Source organism: Argiope bruennichi, chromosome 7, assembly GCF_947563725.1.
Source record: "Argiope bruennichi chromosome 7, qqArgBrue1.1, whole genome shotgun sequence".
In the NCBI taxonomy this organism is placed as follows: domain Eukaryota; kingdom Metazoa; phylum Arthropoda; class Arachnida; order Araneae; family Araneidae; genus Argiope; species Argiope bruennichi.
Genome location: NC_079157.1, coordinates 10,041,908 through 10,069,727, shown reverse-complemented (window position 1 = coordinate 10,069,727; position 27,820 = coordinate 10,041,908). Strand labels below are relative to the sequence as shown.

The 27,820-nt window shown below is 31.2% G+C and overlaps 1 protein-coding gene across 9 annotated transcripts in view; it reads right to left on the bottom strand.

Annotated features, from left to right (window-relative positions):
• The window catches only part of LOC129975111 (retinaldehyde-binding protein 1-like), a 248,683-nt gene that overhangs the window by 10,848 nt on the left and 210,015 nt on the right, over positions 1 to 27,820 (bottom strand). For 3 of the 9 annotated variants that reach the window (XM_056088049.1, XM_056088051.1, XM_056088053.1), the window contains exon 3: positions 16,445 to 16,602. The exons of 3 other annotated variants lie outside the window; for them this stretch is intronic. The gene's annotated coding sequence lies outside the window, so the exon portion shown is untranslated. 3 more of the 9 variants (XM_056088050.1, XM_056088054.1, XM_056088045.1) reach the window with 3 other exon arrangements.

Sequence of the window (27,820 nt, the reverse complement as noted above, 5' to 3'; positions counted from 1 at the left end):
AATATTTCATAAGAACATCAAAAATATTCAATGAATACAAATAAACTTCAACTATTTAGTTAGTGAGACATTTTTATTTAATTCAAAGTTTATATTATTGTTTTTTTTTCCAGATTTTATTTTGTACAGTCAGTCAGAATGATCAAGATCTCAGGATGCAAAATGGTTGAAAGGAAATATGCCGGAAGGGTAGAAGTTCGATAAAAGAAAAAAAAAAAAAAAAATGCGGTCAAGAGATACATTATGATAAGCAAAGAAAATACTAAGGACTTTTTTTTATTTTTTTATTTTTTATCTCTTTCAGAAACATATCACCTTGCTGTCTGTCTCGAGACCAATTTTAAACGTGACAGACGATAACGTGTTTCCTCAAGTCCTTCAACCAAGTCGGAAGTTACCAAAGGGGAATGAAAAATGTACCGCTCGACCCCCCCCCCCCCCGCCGCCCATTTAAATGGTTTTTCAGTAAGGAATTCCGACTTTAATTCTGCTTTTTGTATTTTGTAAATTAATATTTACTTTCTCACATTTGAAAACAAAAATCGGGATAAATTTTTGTTCTGATAACTGCTTCTTGTTATTAACTTAAGAATCGTATTCGATGTACATGATAAAATAAGATATCCTTTAATGACATTAGATCTAAGAAGTTCGAAGAAGGTCAGTTACTATGATGTTAATGAGCTTTTCAGTCCTGAGTATTTTTTTTAAAAGTAGACGCGATAATAAAGTTTTAAAAGTTAAGTCTCATGTACTCTATATTTCAATTTAAATAATGATTTTTAGAAGTAAAACTACTGCTATTACTTAACAGAAAAAACGCATCAATTGCAATGAAAATAGAAAAAAAAATTAAAAATAGTCATGCATTTTATAGAGGGTAAAATATTCAAATCAGCTATCTTGTTTTGGATTTTTAAAAAATTAAACACGAAATCTGAAAAAAATTGAGAGAGGAAATACTTTTTTCAAATCAAATAAGTGAGAAATCTGCATTTATTTTAGATATTAATAAATAATTTCAAAAATTATTTATTAATATCTAAATTGATAATTATTAAATCTTAATTTAATTTATTAAATCTTAATACAATTTATTAAATCTTAATTGATGATTTTACATTTACTATAAATTAGGTTTTGAAAACATTTGAAACGAAATAGTTTTTATTAAGTTCAGACCAAAATAATCCTAATCTGTAGATGCAATTTAGCTGAGAAAAATCAATTAATAGTAAAAGCCGGAAGTTCGTGAAAATTTAAAAAAAATAATAAAAATAGATAGAATTGAATAAAAATTAGATTGAGATACAGAAGCCAATTATTAAAATTAGCGCCAATAGATAGTTATTTAAATAAAATAATATCTTAATTAATGAGTCCTTACTTACTCTAAAATAGTTTATGCAAACATTTGAAATCAAATCGTTTTAATTAAATTAAGACCCAAATTATCCTAATCTGTAAATGCAATTTAATTCAGAAAAATAGATTAATAGTAGAATCCGAAAGTTGTGAAAATTAAATCAGCGTTACAGAAAAGTGAGAGATATACAACCGAAAACGATGAATCCTCCCCCCCCCCCATTTACAGTAACTTTAGATACACACTCAAACTTCCTCAAAATAAATAAATAATATATTTATACAAAGATGAATCCTTATGTTTACAGCAATCATATCATTTGTATTATTGCTTATTTATTATTAAAAGAAAATACATTCATAAATTTTATGCCTGTAAAATAGTCAACTCCATATTCGTTTAGACAAGGTTTCTTTCAACCGTATACTATAAGAAACAGTTTATGTTCATTTTATTTAAAATGCAGAAATTCAAAATCGAACACCGAATGCATGAATTTTGGCGACCCTTAGTCATTTCAATCATAATACATTGCTTGAAAAAGTATTATTTGTTTCCGAGCTATCAAACCGGTATTGAAATGTACGAATATTAAGACTTATTTAGATTTAAGATAATGTTTTATACTTAAGATAATAGATAGAAAACTCTGAAAATTTTTTTATGATAAAACAACGTTTAAAGATACATCATTTCAATTCATCCTAAATAAACAAATAGGTTTAATATTTTACTCTATTATGTTAAATAATATTCTACATAGTTTCCAAGTCATTTCAAAAATTTAGGATTATATTTGAATTTATATTTCATTAATTTTATTTTTGATAAAATGGATAGGCCAGATGTTCTTATGGGAATATAGCATTCTTCATTTACTATTTTTGTAATAAAATTTATAAAAATGATGAATATGCAAATATGTACTTAATTAGTTGTGAAAATAAAATTTCATACTATTTATTTTTGTTAGCAGTTAATTACTGTAAGTTACATATATTAATTAATTATTCATTCTATTAATTAAGAATTTAAAAAAATATTTTTTAAAACTTCCTATATATGTAATTTTGTAATTAATTCCCATTTACTACAAAAAATGAGTAAATTATTTACTAACCATCTTTATTAATATTTTGTTTATTCTTTTTAATTTTATTTATTCTTTCTTAATTCATAAAGACATGACTTATCTATGCTAATACAGTTAAAAATTTACTTATGAATAAAAAATATTTATTTAACTAAAACAATTATTTCTTATGAACAGAGATCAAATTCGCCCATTTAACACTTATATTTGATTTCAATGAATTTATAATTTAAATTATAATGCTTTTTGAAAATTAAATATCGCTCTAAAGCTCTTCCATTTCGGTACGAAAAAATTATTCAAATATCAAATAAGGAAAATTTCAATAAAAAAGATTTAAAAAAAATGCGGATAAAGAATACATAAATAAAGTCAGATCTTAATGTCCACCTTAATAACATTCCTTTCTTATCCGAAGAAAGAAAATATTTTATTTTTCATGGTATTCAATTTTTAAAACATTTCGACATAAAAAGGTTTTTATATTATGTTAAAACAAATATTACTACATTATGAAGGAAATTTAAAACAAGTAGATAGTATAAGCATTTTTTTTTAGAGAAAAGACTATTTCAAAAATTAGGGCAAAAATGGGGAAATGATTTGAAAATGTCTTGCATACGTTTGTTTTATAAAAATTTAATCTATCATCTAAGCTTATTGCCAAGAAGCAATTTCGTTGTTTAGAAATGAAACAGTAAATAAATACAAACGTGCTTTATATAAAGAACATTGCGCTTTTAGATTCGTTAAATTTTGAATATAATTATAATAACATTTTCTGAAATAACTTGTTTATTAAAGAAAGTGAAAACTTGAAATTAATTGAAAATTGTAATGTTTTTTGTTTTTGTTTTAAAACCTTGGTGGAACATAAAATAAATGGGAATTAGGGACAGAATCACATAGATTAAAAACATTCTTCATTTAAGTTTTGAAAAACTAATTTTCTTTAAACATTTTCTGCATATGAGAATGCGCTACTAAAAACAAAAGACACCAAAGCGAAATTTAGAAAAAAAAACCGTATTTATAAAAACACAATGAATATCGAATAATCACTAGAGAAAATATTATAAATAAAATCAGAACTTACCTTTCTTAAAAATATAAACTAAAGCAAGAAATTTACGAAATAAAATTGTCTTTGATTTTAAAATTATTTTTTACCTATCCATTAAATAAATATGAATACTTTAACTTAAATAAATATGAACACACTCTTAATAATAAAGTATAAGTCAAACTAAAGAATATCAGCAAAATAGTTCTTCAGTTATCATAATAAAAATATTCAGAATGAAGTCTTTGTTCTCCAGTGGAACATCTGTCTCTGATCGAAATCTAGCTTTATGTTTAAATATGTTACACTCCAGGCATTGTAACTTATATTGTAGATAAGTTCTAGATGGACTTTGGAATCGAAGCGCCGAAGAGTAACGTCCGGTTGGAAAAAAAACTTTGTATGAACTGACGTCACTGCGTTATAACGCAGGGGATGCATTTTTTCTTTGTTTTGGATTCTTTATCAGAAATACTACGTATATACAGAAAAAAAAATATCTTGAGGAGTGGAACAATTTTTTTCTCCTTTATTTCATTTTTCATCAGTCTTTTTTGTAAATCTATGATAAGCTTTTAGTGAAGTGTCACAAATTTTAATCGGGAAATTTAAAGTCATATTTGTGCATAATATTCTTTTTTAGGAGTATAATCAGGTGAAAAGTTTCATATCGATTTAAGTGAAAAAATTATTCAAAGAAATTAATTATTGGTTTTATGATTGATATGATTTCTGAAAGATGGAATGACTTAAATAATACTTTGAACTATTGGATTTCTTATATTTTACAAATGTTATGTAAATCTATATAGATGAGTGTAAGACATAATTAAACATTTTATTTGAATTAATTAAAATGTACTGCTAAATGGAATTTTGAATTGCACTAATAAAGCTCTTAAAATTTCTTTACTAAAAATAGGGAAGAATGGAGAATTTGAAAGCAAATAATTTTTGATAGTTAAATAAACAACACAAATCTAACAGTACAATACAGTGAGCAAAGAAGGTTTCCAAACGCTTCTTTATTACAAAAAGAATATTTTTTTTGATTCTGCATACAATATATAAAATCAAAGCCAAAAATTTTATTTTTATGATCCTATAAATAAAATCCTATATAAATCCTATATCCTAAATCCTATAATGCTTTAAATAAAATCCTCTATAAATTTTTATAATCCTATTCGAAATTAGTTAAATATAGTTATAAACTAATAAAATAAAGACTCATTTAACTATTAATTAAACTGTATAACCTTCTAAAATTTCATAATACCTCGTCAAAATTTATAAAAATTAATTGAGCAAAAATTTATCAGCACTATTAAGCAATTTTGAACTCTAATGCCTATTGAAATATGCTTATTGAATGTTTTTCGACAAACTACCTATTATTTCTTGAGACAATATTATCTAACAGATTAAATTGATTTTTTTTTTCACATTTTTGTGTTAGAAATTTCTATTCTGAATTTAACCAATATTAATTTTTATTTTTAAAAGAGAAATAAATTAAGGACACAGTTCAATGATTCCTGCTATCCGCGATTTTCAATCGTTTAAGAATTTGCATTTTTTTTTATCCAACCCACGAATTGAAAAACAGTTACTGTTTACAATACTGCGATAGAGTAAATATCAACAAACCATGAAAAATGTAAATTTTCATATTTAGACGAAAACATTTTTTAAATCTATATTGTAACTACAAGAGTGGTCTATCGAAAACTTTCTTTCTTACTCTCTAATACTTCTATCTTATTAACCGTGCGTCACAATCAAATAATAAGTATGAAGGAACCTATTAGAATGTGAACTCTGGCGATTAATCGCTAGGATGAGATTAAAACAAAAATACCAAAACGGAATATATACTTTGGGCGTATTTTTTAAACCGATTAAAATAAAAATTTGGCACATAATTACGATTAAAATGGGGCCGCGGTGGCCTGGTGGTAAGGTCTTGGCTTCGGAACCGGAGGGTTTCAGGTTCGGGACCCGATTCCACCGAAGAACCGTCGTGTAAGGGGGTCTGTTGCACGTTAAATCCGTCCTGACCAAACGTCTTCCCACTGGTGTTTTGTGGTGTGTAGAGGGGGGTGCCAGCTCAGGTGTCGTCCTCGTCATCTGACCGCAGTTCAAACTGACGAGGTCCGTCCCAAAATATCCCTAGTGTTGCTTTAAACGGGACGTTAATATAACTAAACTAACGATTGTAATGATAAGATCAGATACCACATTTCTTCCACAATTGAAATCATCGCATGTTTGAATTCTCACATTTACATACTCGTGAAAAAATTGACTAACAGATGGTCAAACCCTTGGCGGATTTAGTTTAAATTTGATACATAATTACACTTTAGATGTGGAATCTAAGTATCAAATCTTGTAATTATTTTTCTAATTTAATAAGGTGGTCGTGCAGAGAGACTTAGTATAAATAGATTTCGTTCAAAATTTGATAAATATCCACATAATTATATTAGTTCTTATATGCCGAATTTCATCTGCGTTACCCAATTTTTTTTCGAGTTTTCTTGTTCACAAACAGACAGATATAATCCAAAAATGTGTTTTTGGAACTTGGAGAGTTCTGAAACATGAAAATTCTCCAGAAGTTTCTGACGTCTTTATAACTTTCTCTTTATAAATCAATTTCGGGCAAAAGAAACTAGTGAACCTCTGTTTGATCAAAAAATATACTTAAGAATTTGGCAACTACCAGGATTGATCTCTCCGCAGTCTCTAACAAAGATTTTCTTTTGCATAAAATTGGGGATCTTGGCTAAAGCCGTGAATATCCTACAAACATCGGTGAAAGTTGGTTACGTAATGCAGATCTTTGGCGTGAATCTGGAATTTTTAGTGAATTCATCGCAAGAATACGTATTTTGGCTACTTTTCTGCAGGCCAAATGACACCACATTTTGACACGAAATGACAGTTATAACCATAAGATAACATACCGAATTTCATTGATTAAGTCATTGCATTATCAATTATTGTGCTTTCATACATGCGAAAGTACAAATTGATAAACACTCAACCTTTGACTGACTGGATTCTAAATTCGATATATGTTTATATTTTATATGCTAAACTTGTGCGCGAAATTCTATCAGCCAAGTTCGTTCCGAATGGCCAGATAGACAGACTTCTTGTGAGTGGATTTTATTCAAAATTCGAAAGAAATCTACAAATTTAACTGCAATTCCATGCATCCATTTTTTAGCTCAGAGCGAATTTCATTTATCTTATTCACGGACAGATAGACTGACTGACAGATATGCAGACATAAGACCAAAATGTGTTTTAATTACCAAAGAAGGCGGATGGAGGCTGCAGATTATCCAAGAATTTGACGATTACAATACTTTCTTTATACTTCGTATTTGCATTATTTCGCTGTCTTTTGAATTCTGCGTATTGAAAATTGCTGCAAATATAGTTATTGATTAAGTAATTCAACAATGCTATTAAAATTAGAACCGGGAACATAAAATTTACCACTGCTTTTTCACGGCCGTAGAATATCAATATCTTCGTTTGACTTTGAGCTCCTGCTTTTTGAAATTCGTAATTGTATTTCTTTATAAATAAAATGCTGTATCCGCCCTAAATTTACTGCTTATTCATGCCTTCCATTATCGTTTCTCTTCGGGAAACGTATCAGCAAGGATCCAATCACTGCTGAAGTTTGCATTTTCAGAAACCGGAGATATCTAGATAGTTAAATAGATAAATAAAAACGAATATGAATAAATTAAACTCATTTCTTCTGGTAAAGGAAATAGACGTAGAATTCTTTTTATGAGAGTTTAATTTATTTTCATATAGCAGGGTAAAAATTCAATTTTCAGCAGACTTGAAGACGAGACATATATTCAGCAAATATTAAAGCAATGACCAGGCAACGATGCATGTCGAATAAAAAAAACAGAAAATAGAAGAAAAAACCTAGCAGGAGTGGTTTTCTCCAAAACTTTCTCACATATTCTCTAATAAATTTGTTAAGCCAGTAAACGCCTCACATGGCTTTGGCATGTGGCAAATAATTAGGAAATATTAACTTTTGGCGTGAATTCATAATTTTTACTGAATCTATCGTGTCATCTTTGGCGAGTTATTTGGCGATTAATGCATGGCATGCGATTAATAATATTAGAAAATAGAATTTGTGTTATAGAATTTTTTTCTCAACCGATTGAAATAAAAATTTGATACAAAATTTCACTTGTAGTCACAAAATCCTGTACCAAATTTGATATATTTGAGTATTTGAAACCTTTTTTTTTTTTTTTTTTTTTTTTTTTTGAGTTATTACGTTTACATGTTTCTGAAAGTACAGACGTTCAACTTGAAGTTGGATTTGGCTCAAAATTTGACAGAGGACTACAATATAGATGTTTAATCTTTGTACAGAATGTTATCTGTCTAACTCTCTTCCTTTTGTAATTATCGTGTTAACTTATATTCGAACAAACGGACAGGCAGACTTCTGCTCAACAGAATTTACTCAAAATTTGATAGAAATCAGCAGATTTGATATGAAGAGTATATATAAAATGTCAACCGTCTAGCTCAAAGCGTTTTTGAGTTACCCTTGTCACAGACAGACAGGCGGACATTTGCCAAAAATATGTTTTTCGAACTCAGGGTGGTCTAAGACATGGAGACTCGAGTTCGAATTTTTCGACGAATGCTTTATTTTCTCTATACTACGTATACAAGAAAGTACAAAGTGGAGAAATGCATTTAGAGTTTATATTCATCTCCGGATTTAATTACGTTAGAATCTATTTTATGCCCGTGTAGATTGATGAGAATGGGGAGACAAAACCGTGAGTAATTGAGAACTTAATGTGAGGTTTGAATTCACGTGTTTAGAAAATGATTATTTAAAGAAAACAGTTAAATCGAAATCATTTCATAATCCATTTGGAAACTTTAAATTGCATAATGCAATACAGTACTGTGCTGTATAAAACAATGGATTCAAAATTTGAAACTTTATAATTGAAAAACCTGTATTAAAACAAAAAACTAATAAGTTATATATTCCAAACTTCTGAAAAAATAATCGCATAGCTGTTAAATAATTAAATATTATGCAGTAATGCAAACTCAACATTTTTTATTGCAGAAATCTAAATAAAGACAAAAAGAAAGTTTAAAAAAAAGAGAGAGAGAAAGAAAGAAAAAAATATTTTTTAAGATTTTTTTTAACTTTTAAGAAAATGCATTGTTATTCAATTATTAATAAATAAATAATATAAATATTTATTTATTATAAATTAATAAATAAGTAAATAATAAATTAATAATATCTAAATGTCGCTTGAAAAATAAAACAAATTAAATAGTCTCGGAATTTTTTTTAAATTCAACTTCTAGTGAAGCTATACTTCAACAGTGGTACTGAAAATTAAATAATAATTTTTTTAGATAATAAATTAATTTTTTGAAGAATTAAGCCTCTAAAAAGAATATATAATTTCCAAGTTTTAAAACTTTTTCTACATATACTTTATATCAAATAAAATTACAACAATTTTATGTTGGATGTGAAAATTATAATGACTCGATTATTTTAACTAAATATATTCCACGCAATTAACTATATGTATTAACATGAAGAAGTATTAAATTCAAATATAGTTGAAACAGAGAGCTAAAATTATTTCACTTTATGTGGCCTATCGATTCGCTTTAATTTTATAACATCTTTTATCTATCTCTGATAATAAATATAACAAATAATTATAATTAATAATAACAATAATGAATTTAAAATTAGTTATTTACCAAAAGTTCCATCCTACATATTATTCCTATTTTTATCGACTGAATGAAAAACGCCATTGTTTTGAAACTAAGATTATGTGAAGATGCATATGTGGTATTGCAACATTTCAGTACAATTCGCAAATTGTTCTAGATTTAATGGAACATATTTTTAGATAAGAGATGCTGTGAAAAAAGTGCTTATGTTGAGCTTGTGATTCAAATTATCTGATTAGACTGATCTTATTTAAGTCGAAGAAAACAAAAGAAAGGATACTAGTATAAAAATGAGTTCTGTATTTATTCTTTTGAAACTATAAACATAGTTGTCCATTCTAATCATGACCTAGAATTGATTTCTAAATGGTAAGAGAACAGGAACATACTTTTAATTGGTAAATGGTTATAAAGATATTTTATGTTATTCGGTCAATATTAATACTTCTGAAAAATTACGAAGTCTAAGTTTTTAGACAGTATTCAGACCTTATAAATCATATTAGTAAAATTAGCCAACTTTGGTGATCGCCCAGTTTATTGACTTTTTAATCTAAAAGGTGTCCTAAAATTAACGCAAGATTTGAATTTACCAACATTCGCGCAGTAAAATGTTGGCAACTCTATTAAAAACCCCTTTTGATAGCTGAGAGTTTAGGATTAGTGAAAATGGAGCGTTACACGATAGAAGAAAGTGTTAACGCAAAATTTAAATTAAACAAAAAAACACATTTTTCTTTAAATTGTTAAATTTCACTGAATCGTAAAGTACCCAGGTAGGATTATGTATGGAATTACACATAGGGTAAATAGCCTTCACGGCTTTGCTGCCACATACGAACTCTTTTACCGAAATTTTCCATGATCATTTTGCATAAATGTGGCTGAATTTCATCGATGCAGCGTTGAATTTCCTCCAGTCAAAAACTCCATAAAAAGAAATCCAATGGAGTTAAATCACATGATCTTGGGGGCCCATTTTCGCCGCCAGATTTCCACTTTTTTTGAAATATTGTTCAATAAGGAAAACACGTTGTTCCATTGTGTAACGCTCCACTTTTAATAACCCTAAACTATCAGCTGTCAAATGAAATGGGTTTTTTTTTAATAGGATTGCCAACGCTTTACTGCACGAATGGTGGCAAATTCAAATCTTGCGTAAATTTTGGGACACTCTTTATTAAACTAATAGTATGGAAAAAATATTTATTTTTTAAAATTTTACCTTGTTATTTGATAAGGTTGAAAAATATGAAATTAATTGAATTAGTTTACAAATTATTGTGCGTGAAATTAAAAACTAAATTTACTAAAAAATAAGAGCAGAAATGAAATCCCTACTTGAGTTAATGTCTGAATAAAGCAATTTTTGAAATCTTAATTTTAACACTGGGAAAAACACATGATTGAACAGTTTGATGGATTAATCTGAATTTCATCAGAATACTATAAACATTGTTACAGTTTATGAATCAAAGCAAATTAAGAAATAACTAAAACGAAGAAAGAAATTGTACGGGAATTTTTACTCTATGCCTTCTGAATAAATTCTTTAAGATTACCATCTTAATCAGAATTTCATTTTGTACACTTTTTGATCAAGATGATAATTTTTTAAGGTTTACGATAAATCAAAAATAATTTTTGTGAGATTAAAGTTTTGGATGTGGAATGAACATCGATTTCCATATGAAAATCTTAGCGATAACCTATCTAGAAATAATAAGCACTTCTGTTAAGGCTCACGATATTCGGACGAGTTCGGCACAATTATTTAGCAGAGGATAACAATACTGAGTTATGTAGAAGTTAATACGTTAAGCCTACTTTTGTGGTTTGTTCAAACTTCTATTAGATGCCTATTTGTAGTATCATCTTGATTCTTATTACATCTTCAACCTTCTGCCTGAATGGAAGTTTCGGCGAGCTCTCTTTCGAGCATTTCTTATAATATTTTGTATCTCAATAAATTGATTAAGCGAACTGTAGCATTAGGCACTTATAAAAATGTTAATGATTTAGTATGAAATTTCCGTAGGACGTTTATTTATATTTAATTTATATCATTAGGCAATAATTAGTGAGCTATTTTTGTGCCACGAACATTAACGCTTTTTATAGATAGAGATTTTTAATATGCTAATATTTTAAATGGAGCCAAATTCCCAATTTCTGCGAATAAAATTGGTCAAATAATGGAACTGTAAATTTTATAATTGCAAGCCACTGAACATCCGTTTTATCCTTCCGAGATGATCTTTTACCACGTGATCTTTGAAATTATTTAAAAAGTAATATTCAAACTTCATAGCTTGTCTAGTTTTAGTCGTCAAAGAAGAATTTTTCTTTGTTTAGGGTTAATTAATATTTTAAGAATATTGTATTAAACATACTTAATAAAATATTCTTTATTCTCCACACCCAACCCATTCCCTTGGGCTGCGGTGGGCTGGTGGTAAGGTCTCGGCCTTGGAACCGAAGGGTTTCAGGTTCGAGACCCGATTCCACCGAAGCACCGGCGTGAAAGGGTGTCTAGTGCACGTTAAAGCCGTTGGGGTCAAATGTCCTCCCCACTTGTGTGGTGAGAAAGTTTGGAGAGAGAGTGCCCACTCGGGTGTCATCCTCATCATCTGACCACCGTTCAAAATTACTATGTCCGTCCCAAAATAGCCCTAGAGTTGCTTTGAAAAACGGAATGTTAATATAACTAAACTAAACTCCTTATCCCCTTCCTTTTACTTTCTAACAGCTTGTTCCCGGTTTCTATAATTTGGAAGTCAGTCTATCATCTGCTGCATCCCACATATTTCGCAGACCGAAGTGCCCATTACTATTACTATTACAGTTCGGAATTATATCATGCTATTATAGTGTAACATATAATAAAATAAGTTTCTTTATACTTCTCAAATACAAAGTATATAATGAATACATTTTGTAATCGTCAAAAAATTATAACTCGAAATTTCACCGAAATTTCACTACCTTTCTGACTTCTCTGAGTCTGAAAAACCCATTTTGGGAATCATGTCTGTCTGTCTGAATACAATAACTCTTTACTACTTTGAAATAAACGGATGAAATTAAATCTATAGATTTTATATCAAATTTATCAATTTCTAATAAAATGCTAGCAAAATACATTCAGAGCGGGTCAGTCTATTTGCTCTACGGCTCAGAGTACAAGAAAATACGATAATTACAAAATTTAAAAACCAAGAGAAGAGTGGAATTTTTTCTTTGTATAAAATAATAATATTTTAAAAATATTTTATTAAATATGTTTAATAAGACCGGACGAAGGTATAAAAATTAAGATTTCGCACTTTTTTCAATGAATTTATTGACTGAAATCACAATAATCTTAGATTTGCAACAAATACGCTACATGGCATTGGTAAATGATAGTTATGAAGCTCAAATTTTTAGGAAGAATCTAGAATTTGTAATGCATCTATCACGGGAATATGTATTTTGGACCCATTTCTGCCGAGCGATTGACACCAAAATTTGGCAATAAAATATAATTATAATCACTAGATAATATAATACATATAGACGATTAAAGTTGCAAATTTCTATCAAATTTTGAACGAAATCCACCCATAGAAAGTCTGTTTGTCTGTTTGTTCGATAATTACAAAATGCAAAGAGCTAGGCAGATAAAATTTGTTATACAGATTTTTCCGTCTGAAATATATAGGGTGTTCATTAATTATTGTCGGGGTTTCCGTACCTCATAACTTTCAAATAAAAAATATTATGCAAAAACCGATACGTATTCGTAAATTACAACTCAAAGAATTTTATTAATGATATTAAAGTGTAAAGCTTGCACAATTTGCACTTTGTAGGCATTCAGCTGAAGGCGATTATGTATTCGTAAATTCGCTGAACAAATTTTGACTCGAATTGAGGATGATGAAAATTACCTTCGGAAATGGTTCTTCAGTGACGAATCCACTTTTCATGTGTCAGAAAAAGTGATAAACATAACTGTAGAATATGGGGCTCGGAGAACCCGCACGATTATCAAAAGTCAAAATTTGCTCAGCGAATTTACGAATACATAATCGCCTTCAACTGAATGCCTACAAAGTGCAAATTGTGCAAGCTTTACACTTTAATATCATCAATAAAATTCTTTGAGTTGTAATTTACGAATACGTAATCGGTTTTTGCGTAATATTTTTTATTCGAAAGTTATGAGGTACGGAAACCCCGACAATAATTAATGAACACCCAATAGATTCTGATCAAATTTTGAACTAAATCACCTAAACGATTGACTGTCTGTCAATCTGTGCTCTCGCGTGCATGGCATTTAAACACAATAACTCATGCACACGATGACTTAAAACAATGGAATTCAGTATGTCATTTTGTGATTTCACTCTTAATTCCGTGTCGAATTTTAGCATCAATCAATTGGCAAAATGACATCCAAAATGTATAATATCACAATAGATTCAGTAAAAATGCTAGATTCGCTCCGAAGAACTAAATTCCGTAGCTATTGTTCAACAATCTATGTAAGGTAGGTGCGATGTTATCCAATATCCACAATTTTATGCGGGATGAGAGGAATAAATAATTTACTCGAGAAAGTTTCGGGGAGACCACTTCAGCTGATTCATGCATGGAACAGAACGCAATAATAGTACATAAATAGTATGGGAAGGGTAAAATCGTCTTCTTTTATTAAAACGAAATTTCTAACTTTCAGGCTATTTTTGTGTTCTGTGCGCCCTCAAATTCATAATGAAACATCTTTAAAGGATTCTTTGCGTTTCAACATGATAACTAGCCGTTTTTGCTGACCGTAGTAAGTAATGACATTCTTCTAGTAATGTCAACTAAAATTGATGGGGCCATGGTGGAATGGTGTCAAAGTCTCCACTTCGGAGCCGGAAAGTTTCAAGTTCGAGACCTGATTCCATCAAAGGACAGCGATATAAGCGGGCCGGGAGAGGGCCAAATACATTCCCGCTGGCATTGTAGGGATGCCAATTCGGGCGCTGTCCCCTTCATCTGATCGCTGCTTAAAGTAACGAGATCCGTCCCAATATAGTCCTAATGTTTCTTAAAACAGGACGTTAATGTAACTAAATGGGATGAATTACAACTTAGACTGAAAAAAGGAAATGTCACCTTGAACTAAAGGCGTACTATAAATTTGGAACATTCTGAATTGCTGGCAGTGTCTTTAAAATGACGAAATTAGTTCAGATATTAAGATTGAGGGTAGGTTTTATTTTGAGGTACCTATTGAAACTTTAAGACAATGGGTGGGGGGCAGACGACTTTTGATTACATATCTAAGAGTCGCGATATTTAATATTAAATAAAAACTCCCGAAATAAGTGCAACGATTGCGGACAAATAACTCTTTCATAGTTTTTTTCCAAAGAAAATCCACAGTTAAGTAATATTTTTAAGCCTTTCTCCAAAATGGAGGGCGACAAATCTATAACATTTCACAAAAAATAAAAATTTGCGAACTAAGACTAGTCATTGGACTAAGAGGGCTGGATCTTTAGTTTCTTGCTTATTTTAAATATGTCGATGTTTATAAGCTTTAAATAGATATTGCTTACATACTCCGATTTCCTCCTCTTCATTTGACCAAGGCTGAAAATTTTGAGGTCCTTCATTATAAATTCATATCTTCTAAATTGTGTGTTGATGTACTTAAACTAACCCATGTCTGCATGCTACGGTGAATATTTCTTGATTTCTCCTAATTCAACATGCTGTTATCATGATCGTTAGTGTTTCAATATATATTTCAAAATTCGAAATATACTTATGAAAAGATGCAACTGATGTATCAGGTGACCAAAAAAGTTTTATCGTTTTTGTGAAATTACAAAGTTTAAAGAATGTTACACGTAATGCGCAATAAATAGTACTAAAATTCCAACAATATGTTAATCAAGATTTAATGAAGACACATCATATATAAAGAAAATAGAAAAAGTTAATATTATAAAAATTGACATGAAAACGAATGCAACAAATTTCATAATTCGTGCCTTATGTTGTATGAGTTTAAAGTGGGAACAAATGCTGCAAACGACTTAAAAATATTCATGGCTTTCGGAGAAGGTTTTATCAGCATTCGCACCATCCAAAGAGGATTTGGAAAATTTTCTTTCTGCGATGAGTCGCTTAAAGATGTGCCTCAAGAAGTGTGGCCATATGCCATTAAGGATGACGAATTTACTGGCTGCGATCGAAAAAGATTCTGCTCGAACTTGTCAGATGTCAGCACAAAGTTCTTCATAAGTGATGAAACTGTCCATTTATATTTGCATAGTCTTGGAAAAGTTTAAAAGCTCCGTAAAAGGGTACCTCATCAGCTGACACCTACCAATAAGCTAGAGTGCCTGGACATTGTTTGGGATCGCATCATCGCCATCAAACGGAGCAATTTCTTGATACTTTATTAACCTGTAATGAGAAGTGACTCTTCTACAACAATCCCAAAAGATAGCATCATTGGCTGTCATCCATTGTGCTGTGCCATAGGTCAGCAAATCCAATATCTGTCAGCAGAAGGTTTTATTGTGCGTATGGTATTTATTGTGCGAATTGTTCATTATGAAATTTACCATTTAGGCAGACTATTACTGCTGTCTATAGTGACCGACTCCGTCGAGATCGTCTGTCACTTATGAAAGAACAGTCAGTTTTAGTGAACCACAAAGACGTTCGTTTCCTACACGATAATGATATGCTTCATGTCGTGCATCTTCCCCCTGACACAATTCAGACCCTTGGATGGGAACCACTTTTGTATCCTCCTTATGCCCTTGACATCAGTCCTTCTGACTGTCGTCTGTTTTTAAGTCTGGATAATCATCTGCGAAATCGACAGTTCAGAAGCAGAGAGGCTATGGAAACAGAATTGGAGAACTTTTTCAACTCTAAAGAACTTGATTTTTATAAAAAGGGAATTTATAAGCTTGTTTCCCATTTGGAAAAATTTCTTGAATGCGAGGGTCCTTATTTTGATGAATAAATTGTATTATTTTCTATAAATTTTTATGTTTTTTTTCTTTTAATAAAAAAACAAAACAAGACAGAACTTTTTTGGTTACCTAATAATTTTGTATTTCCTTGAATCTCTTACCATGAACAAACATATCCGAAATATGGAGTTCTCTCCTTTATTTTAGATATGAAAAGTATCTCTTTTCTTCACCTTGCATTCATGAGTCTGTTCTGAGAGAAAGTACTTTATCAAAGTACTCTCTTGACGTGTACCGAGAGTTCAGCCGCCCTGGTGATCTAAATCATAAAAGTGGAAAGATAAGGTTTATTAGATCAATACCCTGAAAACTTTGCCAACGAATCATAATAATAAAAAAAAACTTTGAATACTGATAATTTATTCTGTTGAAGAGTGACTTTGATCTGCATAAAACGAATTGTTAGATTTGTGCTTTATCAAATTGGAACAACCACGTGTCTTTCGTTGTAAATGATTCAGAATTTACAGCTTCACAATATCTTGCACTTATTTTCAATTGTTTACATAAGAGGTATATCAAGGAGCGCCATCTGTTATTGAAATACTTAAATTTGTATATTAGTGTGTTTAATAGGTTATTATAATGTAAAACAATCTTGAAATGGATAGCTGTTTCAGATTGCGATGACAGATTTATTTCGTCTGTAGAATTGAAATAGTTTTTTCCATTCCACCATAAATAATGTTTTAGGTCTAAAATCTGATCAATTAGCTGCCTTCCGCGACCAACTTACATACTTCATCAACGGTTGATTGCACCCAGCTATTTTCCGTTTTCAAGAGATATTACAAAATAAATTGGCAGAAATGGTTTCCTCTTAACTTTCTCGCATACTCTCTAATAGACATCTTATTCTCCTACTCCATATAAAATTATATAAGACCCCGAATACCCTGCATAAATTAGCGAACGAAAATTACGAATTATAGATCCTTAGTATGCGCCCAGCAGTTTTACTGAATCTCTCCCAAAAATATTGTTACGGAATTTCCGGGGTTCGTTTGGATAATGGGAGTTATATGGTGTGAAGAACCAGGCGGCAGTAGAAAATGAAACAACGACGTTTATTTACACGAAGACACACAGGACAGCACAAAGACGACAGCTATATACAGCACAGAAGACGATTATCTTCAGCCGAGACGTGCAGCATACAACAGTATACACAGCAGCATACAACAGTATACACGGCAGCTCTACTCCGTCGCTTCCGACTCCACTGGTCCACGACTCAATTCACCGTCGGTTCACAACTACGACGACTCCACCGGTCCACGACCACTCTTCTCTGTCGCTTCCGACTTCTCCTCAGTTCACCGCTGGTTCACCACTCCTGGGTCACGACTCAATTCACCACGACGACTCTGGTTCACTCTACTGAGCTCTGTTCTACCGCTTCCGCCTTCTCCTCAATTCACCGCTCGACTCACCACTGGTCCACACTACTCGAGAGCGGCAGGACTGCTTCCTTTTATAGGCATCAGGGGGCGGGGCTAGAAGCCTCTCAACCAATCAGGAACGTTCGAGGCGTATCTCCGTTCCTACTGGACGGATCGGGAAAATTCTCGATGTTTCGGGTATAATCCATTTTGGCACCAAAGTCGCCAAATTCATCTCCAAGTCGCCAAATGGTCGCCAAGTTTGTCGCCAAGCTCTGGGACCTCCTATGGAACTGACTATGCTGGGAAGCCGCCTCACAGATTCGTAACAATATATATTTTAGAAGCTTTACCGATCGATTTTAAGTCAGATTGACACCGAATCTGACCTAAAATTACAGTTGTAATTACAAGAGAACATAACGATTTTCTTTTATTTAAACCATTGCATTTATGAATTACTGCTTTTACATGGATGCGAAACTACAGAGTGACAGACGGTAAACCGCTTGATGTATTTGGTTAAAAATTTAATTAGTTCGTATATTTTAGATGTCAGATTTTACTTCTCTAGCTCTTTGTGTTTTGAATATATAGAGTTCACTCAGATTCGAACTGACAGTCAAACTTCCTGCAATTGGAGTTTCTAAATTTTGATAAAAATCCAAAAAAATAAAAATAAAAAGCGAAAAACTTAAATTTATCAGATTTGGTACGTGCTCTTGTGTCTATAATTTAGTTCTGCGTCAAATTTTTATTTAAATTGGTTGCAAAAAAGCGTCTAAAACCCGAATTTGATTTCGGATACTTTTATCCGCATGGTAGGGATTCATTCTACAATGTCTGCTTTTTCATTTTTTAACAAAAAATATGTGTTTTAAATATCTGCATATAATTTAAAAAAAATATTTATAAAATGTTTTTTCATTTTTTTTCGTAAAATTAGGAAAAAATTAAAATGGGCTAAATGGCTACATTATGAATTAAATAATATCTTAATAACACAAATCACATTATAACGATTCTACAATAAAATTAAAAATTGCTTTATACAATGCAAGCAAATATATATTGATAATATTTTTAATAGTAGAAATACTCATACAATAACCACCTTGATATTTTTCGAAGTTGTCAGTTTAAATCTAATTCTAGTACCGCTATTGCCGTATATCGGTCTTTTTTATAAATGTTTATCAAAAAATATTTAAAAATATATTTCTAAACTCTCATTTTGGCCCTTTGGAAGAGTCATGTAATGTTTATAAATGGAAATGAAAACGTGTAGCGATGCTTGAAGAGATAGTTGCAAAAAAAACAAAAAAAACACGCCAAGGATAAAAAATATATATATAGATTCAGTAAAAATACTAAATTCACACCAAAGATTAATACTTTATAACAATTGTACGGCATACCAACTAATAACTGACCCAATGCTCACGATTTGAAGTGATTAAGAGAAAACACCTTTATTGTGAGTATGTTTTTGGGAGACTACTTCAGCGCCATCGAAACAACATTTCAAAACAAACGGGTTTTTTTTAACGTTTCTATAAAAATTGAAAATTCTTCTCCTTTTTATTTATTTATTTTTTGAGATCCACAGAAACTTAGACCTCGTTTATTTGGATGGTGCTAGTCGTTGAGTTTGACTCTCAAGTTTATACAAGCCACTTCAATGATTCATTTGTTAAAAACTGTACAGGTGTCAAAAATTTAAACGCAAAACTTCGCATCAAAAGAGTTACTTTGTCCTTCATTGAAGTGTTTGCATCTACAAAAATATTTATATGCTCTTCGTTACCGTTATCTCTGCCATGTTCGATTCACGTTTTGCAAAGGATTCTCAAGGTGCACTCCTCTCAAACATAATACATTTATGATAAAACATTCAAATTCAAGGTTTTGCATTAACGCGTTATCGTCATTTCAGATTTAGAATTTCGTTTATAGAATTTATCAATAATAGCATAATTGTATCATTTTTTGTTAGGATTTTACCACTCAGCGACAATGTGGAATTATTGTTTTGCGTTCTCTTTTACTCGTTTGTTTATTCTTTTATCTGTACAAGCAATAAAAAACATATAAATAAAAACATGATATAATTAAAAAAATTAATACGTAGTTATTAAGAACTGCGCAAAAAATCATTATTCATAATAGATATGTCATACTGTAAAAAAGTAAATGATCAAATTTAATTTAATTATCCATGATAGAGCGAAAGCATTATTTATAACTGGCCGTCACTGGCGACCAGCCGGTTCGTCAACATTAATGATGGCTAAAATTTTTAATTAAATATTTTATGTAACTTGATCTCTGAATTGCGTTTTCCGCAAAATATTTTTAAGCTTCAGATTTTGATAGCTATATAATTCAGTCATACTATTGTGTAGGCCTTAAACAGTTCTGTTCATTGTACTACTTATCTCTCTCTTTAATTTTCATAAAATTTCAATTTTAAATTAAAGTGGAATTGTTCAACTGCAATTAATATAAAAACATTTTTTATTGAAACCAAATATGTCTTTTTTTAAAATATGAAAATTGAAAGCAGAATCATTCGGCATTGAAGTTGTATGTGCCCAGCAGAATGATTTTAGTAATTTATACAATATCTTAAAGAATTATTCAACAAAAATTTCTCTGATTCATCTTAAAATTCAGTTTTTAGTTTTACTTTCTACGTATTTAAATGATGTAAATAAAAATATTTTATTTTATTTCAGTCAATAAATGTTCTTTTGAAAAAATTATGAAGTTTAAATTTTGCACAGTCTTTTTGTCCTAAGAAATCATATTCTTCGAAATACTCTTGACATATCAACTTTTAAATAAATAAAAAAAAACCTTTTTATCTTCTGCGATCAAATCTGACAGATTTATGAAGTTTTTATATATTAATTTTAGAGCAATCAACCTTTTCATAATCATCAAGCCGAGAAACCTTGGCAGAAGATTGGCGAATCTTTTTTGAGACAGTCTGTGAAGTGCTCTAAAATCGCCAGTTTTTATAGAGGAGTAATATTGAAATTTCATAAATTAATCAGTTTTAGTGATTGATTTAATTGATTGGAGTTAAATATTTTTTATTTAAAATATTGGTATTTCAAGAATATTTTGTTAAATATGATTCAAAAGGCAGAGGACCTATGTAAAAATTTAAAATTCGTAATTCAACGGAGTATTTATTGACTCAAGTTACATAAAACAGAATTATTTAGTTCATTTAAGACCATTTTGTTATCAGATTTATGCGCCAAATTAGCTGATGGGCGCTGTTTAAAGTGATTATTCTATAAATATTAAACCATGTTTGCCTTTAATTAAACTGTTTTACTGAATTAATAATATGGATAGTGTAAAAGATGATAGAAAACTTTTCCTCTATTTACTTTTTAGAAAATATAATGTTTCAAATTTTTTTTTCACTTCAGACAGACACGTGCTGAAAATTACACTTTTATATGCGAGTTCGCAAATTGTACAGACTAAGTCTATGACAAAGGATACCACCGACGTGCTCTGATTGGTTTAAGCCTTGGCATCTTTTTGGCAATGTTTTGCCAAAAAGATGCCATACCGAAATATATTTTTATAAAAATAAATAAAATTTGTGAATTTATCCCCGCTCCCCTATTTTTTACGGTTTACATGTAATATTAATCTGGAACACATATACAGCGGAAAAGATCAAATCCTGAAACCTAAATTCAGGAAATATATAAATTGCAATTTATTAAAAATATTTTTTGTGTGTGCTTCTTCCTAATATTATTTTGATATAACTAAAAAAAATTAGCAACGAAATCACATAATCCGTTAAAGCTCACATATTTATACGTTTTGGGTATTAAGTAATCATCTTCCCATATCTAGTTGATGGGAAAGTAACTAACGTTCAACAACAAGTTTCAATGTCTGCATAAATTATCTAATAAAAGTACGAAAATCATAGAAAAATAAGAATTATTTAATTGTTGCATTATATATTGAGTAATTAATTTCGTTTAGTTTTTATACTTCTGTGCATAAACAACATTAGTTGCTTGTATTACTAGTATTATTAGTAATATTTATTATTACTATTATTAATTAGTATTAGCAGTATTACTAGTAATATTTAGAGAAAACAATTATATTAATAAAAATTAGATCGTGTTGATATTCACTCGTATCTTCCATAAAACTAATGAAAGGTGCAAGGTTTGAGCCAAATAAGCGAAAACTACACTATTATGAGTGCAAAACATTGCAAAAAAGATGCCAAGGCTTAAACCAATCAGAGAACGTCGGTATCCTTTGTCATAGACTTAGTCTGTACAATTTGCGAACTCGCCTTTTATATATTTAATTTGCAATAATAGTTGATTTATTTTTTAATTTTAACTTCTGTCAACGTAATGGCAATAGCAATAATTTTTTCCCATTTATATGCTTCTGCAGATTAAATTTTATTTTTATTTTGTCTGAAATATATTGTTGAAAAATATGGTTAAAATATTTCTTTAAAAATTCATCAAAAATCAGACCTTAATATATAGTTTAAAGTATTGGTATTATTAAAAAGAAAATTTTTTGAGCTTTAACGTGACGCAAAATCAATTTTGTGCTGTAATATTTCCGGAAGTTATAGCGGTAAAACGCTGAAATTTCACTTAATTTTTAATTAATTAAAATTCTAACTAAAAATTCAAAACAATCGCTTCTAGGTTTACATTCCCGGCCTCCAAGGTATACACATTTTGTAGCTGTAGGTCAAACGGTCTGACCTGTAGAGCACCAACATACACACACACACACACACACACACACACACACACACACTGAGCTTTATTATAGGTATAGATATAGATTTTTAGGTATCAGAGGATATATTCGATATACATTTGCAAAAATTACTTCGATTAACTTTCATTAGAAAGAATTTATTTGACTTTCTGTCAAATACATATTAAATTCAATATGCCAAGTTTGATGCATATCAAATGAACTATAACATTTAATTTTGGAATTCAATGTGCTTTCAGTAGCTGGAACATAGACAGATAGCGTCAAACGTGGAAGAAATAAAATATTAGAAGACATGCGCAATTACATTTAACATGTGACGTTGATATTTCATAACTTGATTTTTTTTTGTTTGTGTTTGAAATTTTACTTTGTTTGGGGTCTGCCAATAAACATCTGCGAAGCCACACCAAATATAAATGAGCATGCGCGAAAGGAAGTGAAAAAAAGGGTTAAAGCAATGACTAATTTACTGCTTAACAAATGGCATCTGTACATAACATCTGCTCTGCAACCAGATGGCGAAATTCAGCCAAATATTTCAGGTGATTTTATCTGAACTGTGAGAGTTGTTTCTATTTTTTAGCAGTTACCTCACACAGTATATGCAGATATTCTGCAATAGATTTAAGTAAGCAAATTGTATATTGAGAATTTAATTTACTAAATACTTTATGAAACAATGTCCACTTTCATATTTATATTCCTTTGTTTCAAATTTATAAAAATAATTTTAAAAAATCCTTTTTATAATTATGGTGGAAGTTTTCGAGCTTAGTTTGGTGTACATATGATTATGTGTCTTAAAATCAATCAAAGATATAATATTCTTCTTTTTAAAATACAGAATCATTTGTAAGTTTGTAATATTTTCGAAGAAAATTAAAGATTATCTTCCATTTTTCTAAAATCCCAACAAGGAAGACTTATTTTTTGCTATCAATTTCTAAATTATTTTTATCAATTACCAGTTCAAACATTATTCATTAAAAAAACATCGGTCAAGAACGACAACTTTAATTAAAAAAAATTAAAAATAGTAAACTTGAAGATATCAATTAAAGCCATTAACTCAATGAAATGAAACTAAATATGCTGGTAAGTATAAAATAACTTCCTTAACTGCTACCTAAATGGGAAAAAAAAAACCTTTGTTTTTTTCAGAATTTGATTATTAATTTAATCAGATAATACAAACTATTTAGTATGCAGATTTGTGTTCTCATTTTGAGCATTTTTTAAAAATAGGTATGATTACCTTGACCAAACAATACTAATCGACAGTTATTACAAGCTTTATGATACTGTTGCTTTCCAACTCTTTTCTTCGGAGAACGATAACAAAGCACTCGACTTAATTATTAATTCGTCGCGTTTCTTCTATCTACTGTTTATCACTCAGGGGCAGACATCGAGTTTCCCAAGGACGCGTCACGTGACCCTCACGAGGGCAAGTGCTCGCGGCGTCTTCCATCGCCGTTTTTATTAGCAGTATCACGAGGAAGTCGGTCATGAAAGGCTCGCAGTTTATTTGTAAACGCTTTCCCCTTGAGTGGGAAGAGAGAGATACAAAACTGCACCCGTAAGGTGTTGCTTATTTTGAAGCAAACACTCTTCTTCGAGATTTACAGAATATTTCGCTACTTAAAACGTGGTTAGAAGACAGACTTATTTTTGAATATTCTGTTGCGGGCTTGCCAATACAGAAACGAGCAGTACTGGAACCAATGTTTTGTAGAAAAATGCTATTAAGATATATATATATATCTTAACCAGTTGGAGCGGTCTCTACAAAATTTTCTCTTATACTCTTTAATAAATTTGAGAATGCCTTACAATGGTGTGCAGTAGTTACGAAATATTAACGATTGGCGTGAATTTAGCATTTTTATTGAATCTATGGTATCATCCTTGGTGAAATACACTCATGTCCAAAATTAAGGTCACAAAAATGTTTTTCAAAGTAATTCTAAATGGCTACCAGAAAAATTTAAACAAATTATATTTTATACATTGTGAAGGACCGATAACACGATATTAATCTTTGTTGTGGGAAATAATGTTGTTTATCGTTAGTTTTTGAGGAACTACTGAAATTAGGCCATTTAGGCATCTGGGATTTTTGCCTGCAATTTTATGAATATTGCATTAAATCAAAAAATTTAACTTGTTTTCAGTGAGAATGAGTTCTCATAACCCTTTAGACCACTCCTTGAGATGGAGAGCCGTTGGCAGGCTTCAAGCTGGACACTCCCAAGCGGTGGTGGCTCGATGGTTACAAGTGGCACCGAAAGTGGTATCCAGGTTGTGGAATCATTCCAAACAAGTGGTACTGTAACCAGAAAGGCCGGCCATGGCCGTCACTGAGCAACGACGCATGCACAGGATCGCTATTTCGCATTAAGCGCACGACGGCATAAGCTGACAACGACTCCTCAATTTGCTCGTGACCTTGCTGCTGCGTCTGGAATAAGAATTTCCAGACAAGCAGTATACAGACGTCTAGAAAAGAGGGCCCTTTATGCCCGGCGACCAGTTGAATGCGCCCCTTTGACTGCATCCAACAGGAAAGCCCGGTTGTCCTGGTGCCGAACACATCAGTCTTGGGCACAGCAAGAATGGGGGTATGTTCTTTTCAGTGATGAGTCGAGATTTACCACACAGAGTGACACTAATCGAATCTTCATCTGGAAAGAGCGAGGAGCTCGCAATCATCCCTCCTACATAAAAGAAATCGACAGATTTGGTGGCAGACGAATCCTTGTCTGGGGTGGCATAATGTCGAGCAGTTGTACACCACTGCACGTCTTCGATGCGGGTACTGTCAATGCACATCGCTATAGGGATGAGATCCTTGAAGCCTATGTGAGGTTGTTCCGGGTGCTTTTGGCCCAGACTTCATGTTTATGGACGATAACGCTTGTCCACACAGAGCCCAGATCGTTGATGATTTTCTTGAGGAAGAGGATATTCGACGTACGAACTGGCAATCGAGGTCTCTGGATCCCAATCCTATTGAACATGTTTAGGATGGTCTCGGAAGAGTCATTGCACAGCGTAACCCCCCTCCTAATACTCTCCAAGAGTTAAAAGACGCGCTTTGGGAATCTCGTTGTGAAGCCTGTATAGTAGTGCACGGTGGTCTACTCCATATTAGACAGGCTTTCCCCGAGATAAATGCTTTATCTCTGATTCATAATGTAACACTTTTTGATATACCCTGTTTCTTAATTCCCAATTAAAATCTTTTCAATGTTGTTATGTGTCTATGTTCTTTCTTCCATTGTAGTGTACCTCTGTGCCAAATCTCGTGGCAACACAGTGGATAGTTTTTCATTTTTTGCAGATTTTATGTTTGTGACTTTAATTTTCGACATGAGTGCATTTGACAACTAATTCTTGGCATACTTTAAGAGTATCCAAAAATCAAATTACTCTTTTAGGATGTCGTATCGTTTTTCCCAACTGACTGGCACCGCGGAGGCCAGGAGGTAAGATCTCGGCATCGGAACCGGAGGGTTTCAGGTTTCAAAACCGATTACACTGAAGCACCGACGTTTAAGAGGGTCTGGTGCACGTTAAAAACCTTCGGGGTCAAACATTCTCCCGCTTGTGTGGTGTGGAAACTTGGAGAGGGGGTGCCAGCTCGGGTGTCGTCCTCATCATCTGACCTCTGTTGAAAATTACGAGGTCCGACCCAAAATAGCCCTAGTGTTGTTTTAAAAATGGGACGTTAATACAACTAAACTATAAATTTCCCAACCGATTGAAATAAAAATTTGGCACAAAGCTGCACTTGTGATCACAAAATCCCATACTAAATTTGATGCATTTGAGTCATTGCGTTTTTGAATTATCACATTTACATGTTTCTGAAAGTATAGTCTGACAGACAGTCAACCCGTGGTTGGATTTGGTTTAACATTTTATAGGTATCGATACTCTAGATTTTATACCGAATCTTATCTACCTAGCTCTCTTCATTTTGTAGTTACCATTTTAATTTATATTCGAACAGCCAGACATCCTGTAAACAGATTAGTAGTATTACCGTGCTAACATCTGGATACCCTCTCATCATGTTAATAGCTGGATATAGGGAATTGTGTGTTAATGTTCTCGGTGTATCCAGATATGACCTAAGATCTATGACGATTTATTCTAGAGATGACGAATATTTTCAAAGCGGTTATTACGTAACCAATATCAGAAAGTCACAAATACCAGTGATCAATACTTTTCAAAGAGGGGTGTGATTCAAATCCTTGATACGATCTTACTGATGATATTTCGATTACAGGTTTTGGATCACGATAGAAAGTAACAATCGATACAATATCACTGAAATTTGCCGGAGCGTTGACTTCACCCGAAAGTAACAATCGATACGATCTGTCCAATGGAAGCTCTCGAAAGAAATCTGTGATTGGATTGAAAAGTGAACGGACCGGTTATTGGAATTATCGTATCGTATCATTGAATTGCATATCACTGAAATTTATCGGAGCGGTGATTTCACCGGAAAGTGCGAGGCTTCACTGGAAAGTGCGAAGTCACCGCTCCACTTTACGGGAGTGACCGATATTCGTATTTGATGATGCACTATTCCATACAGATCATTTTTAATTGCTCGTGACATGATTGACTTTGATTACATGTATTCTGTTTACTGCTGGCGCCATCTATTGGTAGAATATAGGACTAAAGTAAACATTTTAAAGAAATTGTATATATTTTTAACTCACCTCTTCCAGAAAATGGTTCACTCTAATAAATAAATTAAATAAATAGTTTTGAGAAAAAAAAATTTAAGAAGTAAGCTGAAACAGATAAATTAATTCAATCACACGTTAATTAAATGAGTAAATTAAGTATTAATTGCAGTTAATAAATTTTATATTTAATATTAAGTAATAATTTTTAATTAATAATATGATTGAAATAACAGATATTTGGAACGCATATTTAAAAATAACAATAGCAATATTATTTGTTATTCAAAAAATCGTGGATTATGCATCTCTAATTTATTCCAATGCATTCATTATGGATGCAAAAAGTACTGACCTATCTGTTACAGACTGTACCAAGACAAAAATCGGCTACTTCAAACTACTTTCTGACGATGAACTTATTGTGGATCTTCATGCCGCCAGCTGGACTCTCTTTTTGAAAAAAGTTAATATAGGTTCAATAAAAAAAAATGTGTTCACCTTATTTTGTACTTCAACTCATTTTGTAACTGATGTTTTTGTGTAAATATGTGATAGAATAAATACTTATCCGAAACTTTTT